This window comes from Pan troglodytes, chromosome 4 (assembly GCF_028858775.2).
Source record: "Pan troglodytes isolate AG18354 chromosome 4, NHGRI_mPanTro3-v2.0_pri, whole genome shotgun sequence".
Taxonomy (NCBI): Eukaryota; Metazoa; Chordata; class Mammalia; order Primates; family Hominidae; genus Pan; species Pan troglodytes.
Window position 1 is genome coordinate 113,100,961 of NC_072402.2, and position 13,412 is coordinate 113,114,372.

Genomic DNA, 13,412 nt, shown 5'->3' on the forward strand with positions numbered 1-13,412 from the left:
GCAGTATTTTTTTTAAAACAAACATATACAGTGCCTTTTATATGTTGCATATATTTTAAATTATTTACAAGTATTAAATGTTTAAGTTCATTCTATTACTGCAACAACCCTATGGTTAAGTCCTATTATTATCCTCTTTTTTTTTGTGCCTGCAAAAAAGCAACTTTATTAATGTCCTGCAGCAGCATGCATTAGTAATTATAACCATGCATTAAAATTCTCATTTCATGTCATCAAGAGAGTAATCAGTTCTTTTCATGATACATTATGTTTTACTGAGTCTGTCCCTTCAAAGACCTTTCTGGGAACATTCCTTCTCCAGAGACTGCTTCCTAAGATGCCCAGGTTGCTTACCACAGGTCATCTTTGGTCATTTAAAAGCTGTCAAGCCATCTGGACTACACCCTCTTAACTGAGGTTGAGCCAAATTCCCTTCTCTCAAATCCTAACGCCACCACTACTAACAGAACAGCTTGGTCAGAGCATTACTAACAACTTAATGTGGGATTCTCTTTGGTTATGGAATTTTACTTTTATTTAAGCATATAAAAATACAGCTAGGCCGGGCGCGGTGGCTCACGCCTGTAATCCCAGCACTTTGGGAGGCCGAGGCGGGTGGATCACGAGGTCAGGAGATCGAGACCATCCTGGCTAACACGGTGAAACCCCGTCTCTACTAAAAATACAAAAAAAAAAATTAGCCGGGCGTGGTAGCGGGCGCCTGTAGTCCCAGCTACTCGGGAGGCTGAGGCAGGAGAATGGCGTGAACCCGGGAGGCGGAGCTTGCAGTGAGCCGAGATCGCGCCACTGCACTCCAGCCTGGGCGACAGAGCGAGACTCCGTCTCAAAAAAAAAAAAAAAAAAAAAGAAAAAAAAAAATACAGCTAGAAGTAGGCTCCTGCATTCTAAAAGCATTTTTAATCAACTTAAACACAAGTATGTCCTTGGAAAATTCACCACCTGTACTGGTTCACAGTCGGCCCGTTTCCCCGTGGAATCTACATCAGTGTTGTATTTAGCAAATTCATTTGAGTGATGAACAGTGACTGATCTTCAGGAGCCCCGAGGGGTGGGGGCAGCTGGCCTGGGCAGACTTAGATGCTGTCCATGGCTTTGAACTCGCTGAGGGCCTGCACCGGGTTCAAGTGCTTCTTCTGAGATGACCATTTAATCTCGCTCTGTGACTCATCCTGTTTCTCTCTCTTCAACAAGGGCTTTTTCTCTGGTGCCTCTATCTTCCATGACACAGCAGGAAGGTTGAGGGAAGCCATACCCTGTGACCTTTGGTATTTGGTAGAGGTGACGTAGGATGCCTTCATTGTCTGCACCACAGCATTCATAAGTCCTTGGTTGCCCAGATCAGGGACATGGCGCTGTCCATTCCGGGGACAATGAACTCCCTGCCGAGATTCTGCATCTCGGCCTTGACCTTGCTGCAGATGTTGAGCAGGTGGCAGTAGAGGGCGATGCAGTGCAGGTAGGCCAGCAGGCCAAGTCAGGGCAGGCTGAGTCGAGCAGGCTGGCCTTGCTTGCAGGCCGAGTCGGGGCAGTGGTCTGTGATGGTGCAGCTAAGCTTGTCCATCCTGGATCCTGCCTCCGCAATTTTCTTTGCAGGACTGATTACATCTAATGTATTTTTGAGTGGTCCTTTACCTCAGGTAAAGTCAGTCACCTCCATCATAATCATGCACATCTGCTTGGCCAGCACAATGATGTCATTGGCACTGTTGTCCCATTTGGACACTTCAGCGTCCAGCTTGCTCTTTTCTTCCTGGAAGCTGGCCACCTGTTCTGCAATCTTCGCTTTTTGCTCCTAGGGAAGCTGAGCCATGATCGCCTGGACACTCTGGCCAGCTATCAGCTGATTGTCTTTTGTCTGGATGCTCATCCTACTTCTGACATTGAAATCTTCCATCTCAAAGTAAGAGTCACCCAAGTCCTCAGGGGTCCTTATCATCAGCACTGCTTTCCTGATATCCCGGATGCCACCATATACTAGGCGGGAGGCATTGATAAACTCATTCTCATCCATGGGCTGGGCAGGGTCTGAGCTGAGGGCTTCCACAGCTGCTTCTGCTTGCTCAGTAAAACGTGGCATGACTGTGTTGGAAAGCAGCTTAGTGGCTTCCAGAACCTTCTCTGTGTAGACTCATGGCTCATAGTTGTCCATCTCTGAGGTGACTATGTGGATAGCCCAGGCTGCCCAACCTTGAATTGCACCAGCTGTGCAGTCCAGGCCATCCACATCTTTCTCTTGGAGAGCAATGATGCATTTGTTCCATTTTCCAAAATGTGATTCTCTGAGACAGCCAAGAAGTCATCAATGGAAGTAATGTCATCAACAGCATCTGTGAGAACACGGACTTGTTTTTCCCATTGTTCTTTTAAAAAGATCCATGTTCTCTTGGGCCAGTCTACTCTGTGGTTTTGCTAAAGCCAATGCAGCATTGACAACCTGAGGACAGAGGGATTCTAACTGGCTTGCAGACATTTGAACAAGTTTTACACCTTCTTCATTATTTGAGATGGAACAGGCCAAGTTGGCAACCTCAACCAATTTGTTGCCATGTTCACAGAAAACTTTGGCATACTCCTTGTTTCTCATTTCCATTCTTTGCAGCTTAAGTCAATACCAAAAGTGGAACATTGGTTTCCAGGAAAGAATCTGAAACGTGGTCCATGACAGCTTTGTGGAGCTGTCTACGCAAGTCCCTGGTCTTCTTGGTCATTTTATCTATAGCAGAATTGAGGGAATCACTTCTTTCTTTACATCCAGCATTGCCCATGTACTCCAAAAGCAGGTCCTGCAGGACCTGGAGGACAGTGTTACACTCTGCTGCAATTCGCTCACGATGGTCATCATGCATGCAGGACGAGTCGCCCATCAAGGCAGCTCCGCTAATGATGCCTTCCAGGTGCTCCTCCAGGGAAGTCCTAAAGCACTCCTTGCTGAAGCTCAAAGGGTCCACAATGATTTGTTTATCAGTTATTGAGTACATATGCTAGTTCTACTCCTCCTCCACCCTGGTGATGGGAGGCATCATCTGAGGCAGTGGCCTGGGCTACATTGGAAATGCCTGTGATGGCCTGCTGCAGCTGCTTGTATATCAGGTCCCTGTTGGCCTTATAGGCTGCAACATCAGGGTGCTGTAGGCATGCCTGGGATGCAGTATAGAAGATCAGAACATTCTTCTGTGGGGTTCCTCTAGCTGCAGCCATCTGATCACGATGGCCAACATCTTTCAGTTCCTGTTGTCTTTTGACTGCCATAATGTTCAGCTTATTCACTTCGGGTTTTAGGGCTTTATACTATATTCCTAAGTCTTGTTCATTGCCAGCACTCCTCAATTTCAAGATATCATCTTCCACAACTTTCAGCTGAATAAGTAATGTGTAGACATTTGCCACGTCAGCCAAAATCAGCAAGCAGGTAACAGCAGAGAGCAAAGTTCAAGCTGCCTGAACCATGTTGCCTTGCTCCACAGAAGAACAGGGATCATCTGCGAACTCTCCCGCAGCAGTCTTCATCAAATCACCTTGATTTCGAACGTATTCTACAGCAGCCAAAAGCTATTCATAGAGAAAACTGGCTCTCTTTCACAATTTTATCCTCCTTCTCCAAGAAATTCTCAGCTGCTTGTTCAACAGATGCAGCCAAAACATGGACCTTCTTAGAATGACCTCTCTTCTTATTAGAGGGCCCCTTACTATTGGTGTTTACCAGGGTTGTAACCTGTGTAACAAGTCTCTCAGCTGCCAGAGTCCTGATCTCTAGACTTTTGGGGTCCCACTTCAAGTTTAAGTGGCCTGCGTGGACAGCAGTCATTTCTGTGGTGAGTAGGGTGAGCACTGGATTCCGGAGGCCCGAAGCCAACGCCCGCTGCTTTGTCCTTCTCCCTTTTAAAGATAAGGAAACTGAGGTACTTTGTTGTTGTTGCTATTGCTATGAATTATTTCCTTTTTCACCATCATCCTTATTGTATATGTAAGCCTCATCAGATTCCATTTGGAAGTTGATTGGGTACAAGTTAACATATCACATACCAATTTCAGGTCCTCTCAACCTCACCTGTCTCTTGTTCCAGCTGCCACCTTGGCACCCCACTCCATTTATTTCTGCCAGGCACCTCCTTCCAGAGCCCAGCTCCATACCCATGCCATGAACCTCGATCTTCCCATCCTAGGATTCCCTGTTAACTTCCAAGGAATCCAGAGGCCCTCCCTCAGGCCCCAGAATTGCACAACTCATAATTACAGAGGAATTAATACCACATGGTCAAAATGCTCCCAAATGGGAGATGAAAACTGATAGATTTTTTTTTTTTTAAATTCCAGACTTGGGATGCAGCTTTTAAAAGTCCTGGTCTTGTAAGATAGAGCAATCAGAAGTATTTAGTGGTGACCAGCTCAGTTATGCCTGCTTGAGTTTCTCTCTCTTCTTCCCTGCCTCACTCCCCTCGCTTCTGCTTCATGGGATCACACTCCCTATCACAGTAGTAGCAACATAGCATTTTCAGGCTCTGCTTTCTAAGGAATCTAGATTAAGTAATTATAAGTAAAATTCCACCAAATGGAAGTTTAGTCATTTTCATTAACTTCAGAATCATTAATATTTATTGTGGTCTAATCAGAATACAATTCTGGAATATTATCCCTAGAAGTGCTATGGGATCTTTGGGGTGTCAATTTACTGGCCAGAAACCTCTGTGGCTGGTGGCACCTTTGCCTGAGTTCTTGTCCTGCATCCAGGAAGAATGAGGTATGCAGACAAGTGGAGGGTAAACAAGACGAAGAGGAGCTTTGTTGAGTGTTAGAACAGCTCAGAGGAGACCCGCAGTGGGTTCTGTAGCTCTCCTCTGTAGGCAGGTCACCCTGTCCAGTGTTCAGCTCTCAGCAAATAGAAGGCCCTGGAGAGGGTAGCTCCTCTCTGCTACTGGTTGTGCTGACGTTTGCTGCTTTCTGCAGAGAGGAGGCCCTGGAAAGGGTAGCTCCTATCTGCAGCTGATCGTCCTGACATCTGCCCAGCTCCTAGCAGAGAGGAGGTCCCGGAGTGAGTTGCTCCTCTGGTCCCAATGTCTCTGCAGGTCTCTGAAGCTCTCAGCAGAGAGGGTAGCTCCTCTCTGCAGCTGGTAATTCCAACATTTGCTCAGCTCTGGCTGTTCCTGGAGCTTTTATGGGCCTCAGAGAGGAGAAAGTGCATGCTGATTGGTCCATGGGTGACCATAGCAAGCCCAGAAAAGACACCAGTTTCCATTCCGGTCAAGGGGACTGGCAGCCCCACCCCCAGCCTTCAGGAACTGCCCCCTTCCATCTAGGAATCTGTCTACCTCCTGCTTCTGTTCATGGTACCCAGGCTCTGCCCCAACTTGGCTTCAAGATTGGAGAGGGCATTGACAGCAAGGAGAAGCCAGGCAGCAGGAGGAGGCACTTCTGAGCCTGCAAGGGCAGCAGGGGTCTTTCCTGGGCCTCCAAGAGTGCAGGGATGCCTGAGTCTGCAGTCATGGTTTGGGTGGCTGCAACTGCACCCTGGGTGCCTATTCCATGGAGTGGGAGGCCGGGGTCTGCAGCTGTGGTTTGGGAGGCTGCAGCTGCAACTGGAAGGGCAGGGCTCCTGCCTGCTCCTGGCCCCCCAAGAGCACAGGGAGGCTCAGATCTGCAGCCACAACTTGGGAGGCTGTGGCCCAACCCAGGAGCATGGGGTTCCTGCCTGATCCGTGGAGCATGCAGCCTTGGCCATGCCTCTCCACTGCAGCCAGTGTGATGGCAGTGGCGGGTCATCTGGAGTGGCCACTGTCATCACTTCCCACTTCTGAAGAGGTACATCTAACTGCCATTAGGATAGGGATGATGACTGCTCTTAACTGCTTCATGCTAACAGAGAGCATTGTTTTGGGAAAATGAAGTCAGGTCTCAGGACTCTGGCATGTTGAGGTTGATCCCATCTTCTTTATAGCTGATGACACCAAGACCCAGAGAGGAAAGGGGTTTGCTCAAGATTGCATGCTTTATGGGTGGTGTCTGAATATAGTACAAATATTTATTTAGTGCCTACAATGCCAGATTCCCATATACATTATTGCATTTTGTGCTTGCAAATTGGATAATTAATATTACCACCCCCATTCGAGGCATAAGAAACAGAGGGTCAGAAAAAAGGAAGTGAAATGTTGCATGTCACAATATTAGCAAATAGAAAAATCAGGCCTCCAATTCTACATGTCTAGTTCTTTCCCCAGTTGTCTCCCATGGTCAGGAGGTGGGCCCTGGCTTTTTGAGGAGCCCAGTGGAAAAACAACATGAGCTTTGGAGGAAGATAGCCTTGAATTCAAGTCCTAGCTTCACCACTTAATAGCTTTGTGATCTTAAGTAACTTAGTTTATCTGAGCCTCAACTTTTTAATTCTAAAAATGGGAAAACTAGTATCTACTCATAGTTTGTGAAGATGAAAGGAGATAATGTATGTAAATCTCCCACTAAAGTGTCCATATGTTGTAGTAGTTAGGTAGATGTGAACATGGCAGGAGAGCCCCCCACCACCCCCAAGCCCTGACCACCAGGAATGTCAGGTGACCATCAGGTGATGGGTATGGTCAGGGGGTCATTAAACTGTATCACTAAAATAATAATTGGTTGCAGCTGGTGCCAGGGAACGGCAGTCTCCCAATAGATAGAAAAAATCTGAAACTGGTGATCAGCAGTTTCCCGATAAGATCTCAGGAGTTGGGTAAGTGGGCTCAAGCATGTGCACTAAGAAGCAAAATGGTGGAGTTCAACTGGTATGACCTTCCTCTTGAAACGCTTGACTGGTAAGGGAAAAATGCCTCAAATGAACATGTGTACAACTTCAGTAAACACACTATGCATGCAGCCCCTCCCAAGTGCTGGCAGGCCACTGTGCATGTGGACAGCCCATACCAAGGGAAGAATCAGGGGAAAAGTAATACAGGCTCTGGAAGCATGCCAACGTATAAAGCCCCAAGTCAAAGGTCAAACAGTGCACTTTAATCTCGCAAGTCACCCCCTTGGCCCTCTTCCAAGCGTACTTTACTTCCTTTTGTTTCTGCTGTACAACTTTTTAATAAACTTTCACTCCTGAGTTAAAACTTGCCTCAGTCTCCCCTGCCTTACGCCCCTTGGTCAAATTCTTTCTTCTGAGAAGGCAGGAATTGAGGTTGCTGCAGACCCATATGAATTTCCTGCTCCTAATATGTACACAGTAAGGGCCTAATAAATGTTAGCCAGTATCAGTTCTCTGGAATCAAAGATGCCTTTCAAAAAATGATATTAGCTTCTATTTTATGGGTACTTATTAAGTGCCAGGCATGGTACTAAGCACTGTCTGCAGAAGATGGAATCTCCTCTAACTATCCTAACCTCACTGTGGGAGGGAAGATGAAAGGGAATGTCTACTATCTCCCAATCTCTTGTTGCCTCTAACAACAGTTCATAAACTGTAGCCATCTGTGTGCTCTCTTCTTGGACTTTGCCGTATCTGTGTAGCAGTTTTAAAAGTTTAAATTTACAGTTTAGTTTTGTCCAAAGCAATAATGTTGTGAAATTATAGATTTGATGTGCTGGTTATATATTTTTTGTTGTTCAGATTAAAATGTTTAACCATTGAAATAAAAATGTGTTATTACTTAAAATACTCCAGAAAAAATATAAGATAGATAAAATAAGATTGGCAAAATGTTGATCTTTTTAAAAACTGGATGATGGGTACACGGGCTTATAAATTCTCTAATTTTATGTATCTTTTGAAATTTTCCATAATAAACAATGTTTAAAAACTAGAATAAAACACATCAAAACTGGGGCCAAGGCTTGGGAATGTTCTCTCACAGAGACCTAAAATCTACTCAAGTTCCACAGAGGAGCAATTGTCATACTTTGGAAAATACTGGCCCATAATACCTAGTAGAAGGTCACCAGCATGGGACAGGCAATTAGACTGCATTCTTCCTCATGGGCTGTGTCTCTCTGCTTAGAAAAACTAGTCACACAGAAAAATTCCAAGTTAAAGTTTGTTGACTCGATGAATGAATGGTTTTCAAACTTGTTATATTTCTTGTGGCTTTTAGCTCTGGCTGCTTGGATGCTCTAAACTGCTAACTTTCCCTTAAGGGGTGGGCAATAAATTAACATAGAAAATTTCATGACAAGATGAGTAATACCTTAGAAAACAGCCTAATCTGAGGAGCTCCTGCAGCTTTTCTTTTATTGCTATGCACTTGGTTTCCATTACCATGAAGAACATATCTAGAAAGTTTTGATAAATTTCCACAGTCATGTTTGGTTGCCCTTGGATGTTTCTGCAAAATGAGGTCAAATGTATTAAATGATATTAGTTGGCTAGTAGTTTTTAAACGTATTTTGTCAAAAAAATCTCTTACCAGATGTTCTTAAGAACAAGCTGCAGAGCCATTTGTCTCAAATGGCTTATGTGATGTAGGTCTGGAAAAGGAGAATGGAGCAAGGTGGCCTCAGGAGCCAGAAATGGCCAATGTGCTTTAAGAATCTGACATGTACCAGTAGGCCAGCATCATCTGTGACTGCACTAAGATTTTCCAAAGCACATCTTCTCCCACTCACATCTGGAGCCAAGCAAACACTCCCAACTCCTCACCCATATTCTATCTGGAATTTACTGGGATCAGAGTCTGGTATCAAATTAGGTATCTCAATTAAAGGTTGAGTATACTAGAAGTCTAAATCTATTGCAAGAGGATAGAAAGGTCTTAACAGCATTACTTTTTGTGTATATAATTAGTTATGCTAAAAGATTGTAATAGTATGCTTCTTTATTATGCAAAGCAATTAGTATTATGCAAAGTAGTAGTTCAAATTATAACATAATTTTGTTCCTTTGCTGGAGAATATAGGCCAAATTTCTATACCTTTTAAATCTCCTTATGCATTCAATGTAACTGTTTTGAATATAACAATAACAGAAATTATATGACTAAATTAAGGATCACAAATAGCAGAAACAATAAAAAATCTGGAAAGTTAGAGCATAAATTCTACTCTGCCCCTACAAATACAAACACAGAAATTGGGTTTCTACTTCCCAAACCTTTATTCTGGAAATAGATTTCTCTCCTGCTTATAGAATGAAAGCAAACCATCACCTTATCTTTATGACTCTTAATGGATAGAGAATGAAGTGGATGCATGGTTGGTGGCTCAGCAGCCTCTAAATAGCATCAGCACCATATGATGCATAGCCTGATCTGTATTAAGCCAGTGCAACTGGACCACCCAAGACAGAACAGAGGATCTATTTCATGGCTTGTGGAGTAAACTAAACTTGCAGCATTTTTTCTCAAGAAAGTGATCAGCAGGAAATTGTCAGCTTAAAAATTCGGCATAGAAATAAAATGTAAATGGCCCATAAACAAATGAAAAGATGTTCAATTTCACTCATAATTGAAGAAATTAAAATAGTACTTTCTCACTTTTCTGCTGGTCTTTTGACAAGTTTTCTTTTCTTTTAGATTCAGGAGTACCTGTTTTATTGTTTTATTTTAGATTCAGGGATACCTGTGCAGGTTTGTCATATAGGTAAATTGTCTGTCATGGGGGTCTGATGTATAGGTTATTTCATCACGTAGGTAATAACCATGGTACCTGATAGGTAGTTTTTCTATCTTTTCCCTCTTCCCACTCTCCACCCTTAAGTACACATGGGTCCATGTGTACTCAATGTTTATCTCCCACTGATATGTGAGAAAATGTGGTATTTGGTTTTCTGTGCCTGCATTAGTTCGTTTAGGATAATGGCCTCCAGCTGCATCCATATTTCTGCAAGAGATGTGATCTTGTTCTTCTTAATGGCAGTGTAGTATTCCATAGTGTATATATACCACATTTTCTTTATCCAGTCTACTGTTGATGGGCATTTAGGTTGATTCCCTTTCTTTGCTATTGTTAATACTGCTGCAATAAACTCATGCATGCATGTGTCTTTATGATAGAATGATTTCTTTTCCTTTGGGTATATATCCAGTAATGGGATTGCTAGGTCAAATAGTAATTCTGTTTTAAGTTATTTGAGAAATCATCACACTATACATTCCACAATGGCTGAACTAATTTACATGTGTATAAGCATTGCCTTCATCTACAACCATGCCAGCATCTGTTATTTTTTGACTTACTAATAGCCATTCTGACTGGAGTGAGATGGTATCTCATTGTGGTTTTGATCTGCATTTCTCAATGATTAGTGATGCTGAGCATTTTTTCATATGCTTGTGGGCTCGGTGTATGGCTTCTTTTAAAAAGTGTCTGCTTATGGCCTTTGCCTACTTTTTAATGGGGCTGTTTATTAATTTAAGTTTCTTATAGATTCTGGGTATTAGACCTTTATCAAATGCATAGTTTGCAAATATTTTATCCCATTTTGTAGGTTATCTGTATAGTCTGTTGATAGCTTCTTTTTTTATTTTTTTATTACTAAAGTTGTGGGGTACATGTGCAAAACGTGCAGGTTTGTTAACATAGATATACATGTGCCATGTTGGTTTGCCGCGCCCATCAACTCGTCATTTACATTAGGTATTTCTCCTAATGCTATCCCTCCCCCAATCCCCCACCCCTTGACAGGCCCTGGTGTGTGATGTTCCCCTCCCTGTGTCCATGTGTTCTCATTGTTCAACTCCCACTTATGAGTGAGAACATGCAGTGTGTTACTTTGCTCTTCCTGTAACTCTTCTTGTGTTACCTTGCTGAGAATGATGGTTTCCAGTTTCATCCATGTCCCTGCAAAGGACATGAACTCATCCTTTTTTATGGCTGCATAGTATTCCATGGTGTATATGTGCCACATTTTCTTTATCCAGTCTATCATTGATGGGCATTTGGGCTGGTTCCAAGACTTTGCTATTGTAAACAGTGCTGCAATAAATATATGTGTGCATGTGTCTTTATATTAGAATGATTTATAATCCTTTGGGTATATACCCAGTAATGGGATTGCTGCGTCAAATGGTATTTCTAGTTCTAGATCCTTGAGGAGTTGCCACACTGACTTCCACAATGGTTGAACTAGTTTAGAGTCCCACCAACAGTGTAAAAGCATTCCTATTTCTCCACATCCTCTCCAGCACCTGTTGTTTCCTGACTTTTTAATGATCGCCAACCTAACTGGTGTGAGATGGTATCTCGCTGTGGTTTTGATTTGCATTTCTCTAATGACCAGTGATGATGAGCATTTTTTCATAAGTTTGTTGGCTGCATAAATCTCTTCTTTTGAGAAGTATCTGTTCATATCCTTCGCCCAATTTTTGATAGGGCTGTTTGTTTTTTCTTGTAAATTTGTTTAAGTTCTTTGTAGATTCTGGATATTAGCCCTTTGCCAGATGAATAGATTGCAAAAATTTTCTCCCATTTTGTAGGTTGCCTGTTCACTCTGATGGTAGTTTCTTTTGCTGTGCAGAAGCTCTTTAGTTTCATTAGATCCCGTTTTCTATTTTGGCTTTTGTTGCCATTTCTTTTGGTGTTTTAGTCATGAAGTCTTTGCTCATGCCTATGTCCTGAATGGTATTGCCTAGGTTTTCTTCTAGGGTTTTTATGGTTTTAGGTCTTACATTTAAGTCTTTAATCCATCTTGAGTTAATTTTTGTATAAGGTGTAAGGAAGGGATCCAGTTTCCACTTTCTGCATATGGCTAGCCAGTTTTCCCAACATCATTTATTAAATAGGGAATCCTTTCCCCACTGCTTGTGTCAGGTTTGTCAAAGATCAGATGGTTGTAGATGTGTGGTGTTACTTCTGATGCCTCTGTTCTGTTCTATTGGTCTATATATCTGTTTTGGTACTAGTACCATGCTGTTTTGGTTACTGTAGCCTTGTAGTATGCTTTGAAGTCAGGTAGCATGATCCCTCCAGCTTTGTTCTTTTTGCTTAGGAGTGTCTTGGCTATGCAGGCTCTTTTTTGGTTCCATATGAAATTTAAAATAATTTTTTCCAATTCTGTGTGGAAAGTGGTAGCTTGATGGGGATAGCATTGAATCTATAGATCACTTTGGGCAGTCTGGCCATTTTCACGATGTTGATTCTTCCTATCCATGAGCATGGAATGTTCTTCCATTTGTTTGTGTCCTCTTTTATTTCTTTGAGCAGTGCTTTGTAGTTCTCCTTGAAGAGGTCCTTCACATCCCCTGTAAGTTATTTTATTCTCTAGTAGCAATTGTGACTGGGAGTTCACTCACGATTTGGCTCTGTCTGTTATTGGTGTGTAGGAATGCTTGTGATTTTTCACATTGATTTTGTATCCTAAGACTTTGCTGAATGTTGATAGCTTCTTTTGCTGCGCAGAAGCTCTTTAGTTTAATTAGGTCCCACTTGTCAATTTTTGTTTTTGTCACAATTGCTTTTGATGTTTTTGTCATGAAACCTTTGCCATAGCCTATGTCCAGAATATTATTTCCTTGATTATCTTCCAGGATTTTTATAGTTTTACATTTTACTTTTTCTGATTTTGCCTGTTTCTTTCTTTCCACTAGCTCTGGGGTTGGTTTGCTCTTGTTTCTCTAGTTTTCCTAGGTGTAATGTTAGGTTATTAATTTGGGATATTGCTAACTTTTTGATTGGGTATTTATCTGGTGGTCTGCTGAAGTAGCTTCCTAACAGGTCCACTTGTTTCCATTTTTACAAACAGAGCAGTCTTTCAAAACCAAAAATCTGATCATGTCTTTACACTGCTCAAAACCATTCATCAGCTTTCCAGTTCACATTATAGATATATTTTAATATAAATTATACTATGCTGTATAAAATCTTCTGCAATTTTTTATTTACAATGTCTTAGAAATCTTTTCATGTCAATATCTAGCAATCTACCTCTCTCTTTTTAGCTGTTGCATAATATTACACATTATGGCTAAAGTTCATTTAGCTATTCTATTAGTGAACATTTAGACTGTTAAGAACTTTTTGCTTTTATAAATCAGGCTGCAACGAACATCCTATATATGCCTCCTTGTTGTCATGTGAAAGTGTTTGTTTAAAGAGGATATCAATAGGTAATAAAAATATTAATAGTTGCCACCAAATTGTCTACCAAAGTAACTGTCCCCACTATATCTCACCAGTGGAGTGTGAAAATACATATTCACTCACACCTTTGCCAGTATTTGCCTCTAGATGTTCTATGCTGTTCCACTGATATATTTTCTATTCCTGCAAACTCATACTATTAAGTTCTGGGAAATTCTTGTCTATTCTGTAACTATGTCTTTAAACTTTGTGTTTCTACATTCTCTCCATTTTCCACTTGTGAAAGGTGAAACTTTTGAATCTATACTCTATGTCTCTTAATTTTCCTTTCATACTTACCATTTGTTCAGCTCTTTGTACTGCATCATGGGAGAATTCCTTGGCTTAGTCTTTTAACTCATGAATTTACT

General features: G+C 42.0%; 1 pseudogene; it reads right to left on the reverse strand.

Annotated features, from left to right (window-relative positions):
• Nucleotides 1-1,012: 1,012 nt before the first annotated feature.
• LOC471602 (catenin alpha-1-like) lies at nt 1,013-3,826 on the reverse strand (annotated as a pseudogene).
• Between the last annotated feature and the right edge of the window lie 9,586 nt (nt 3,827-13,412).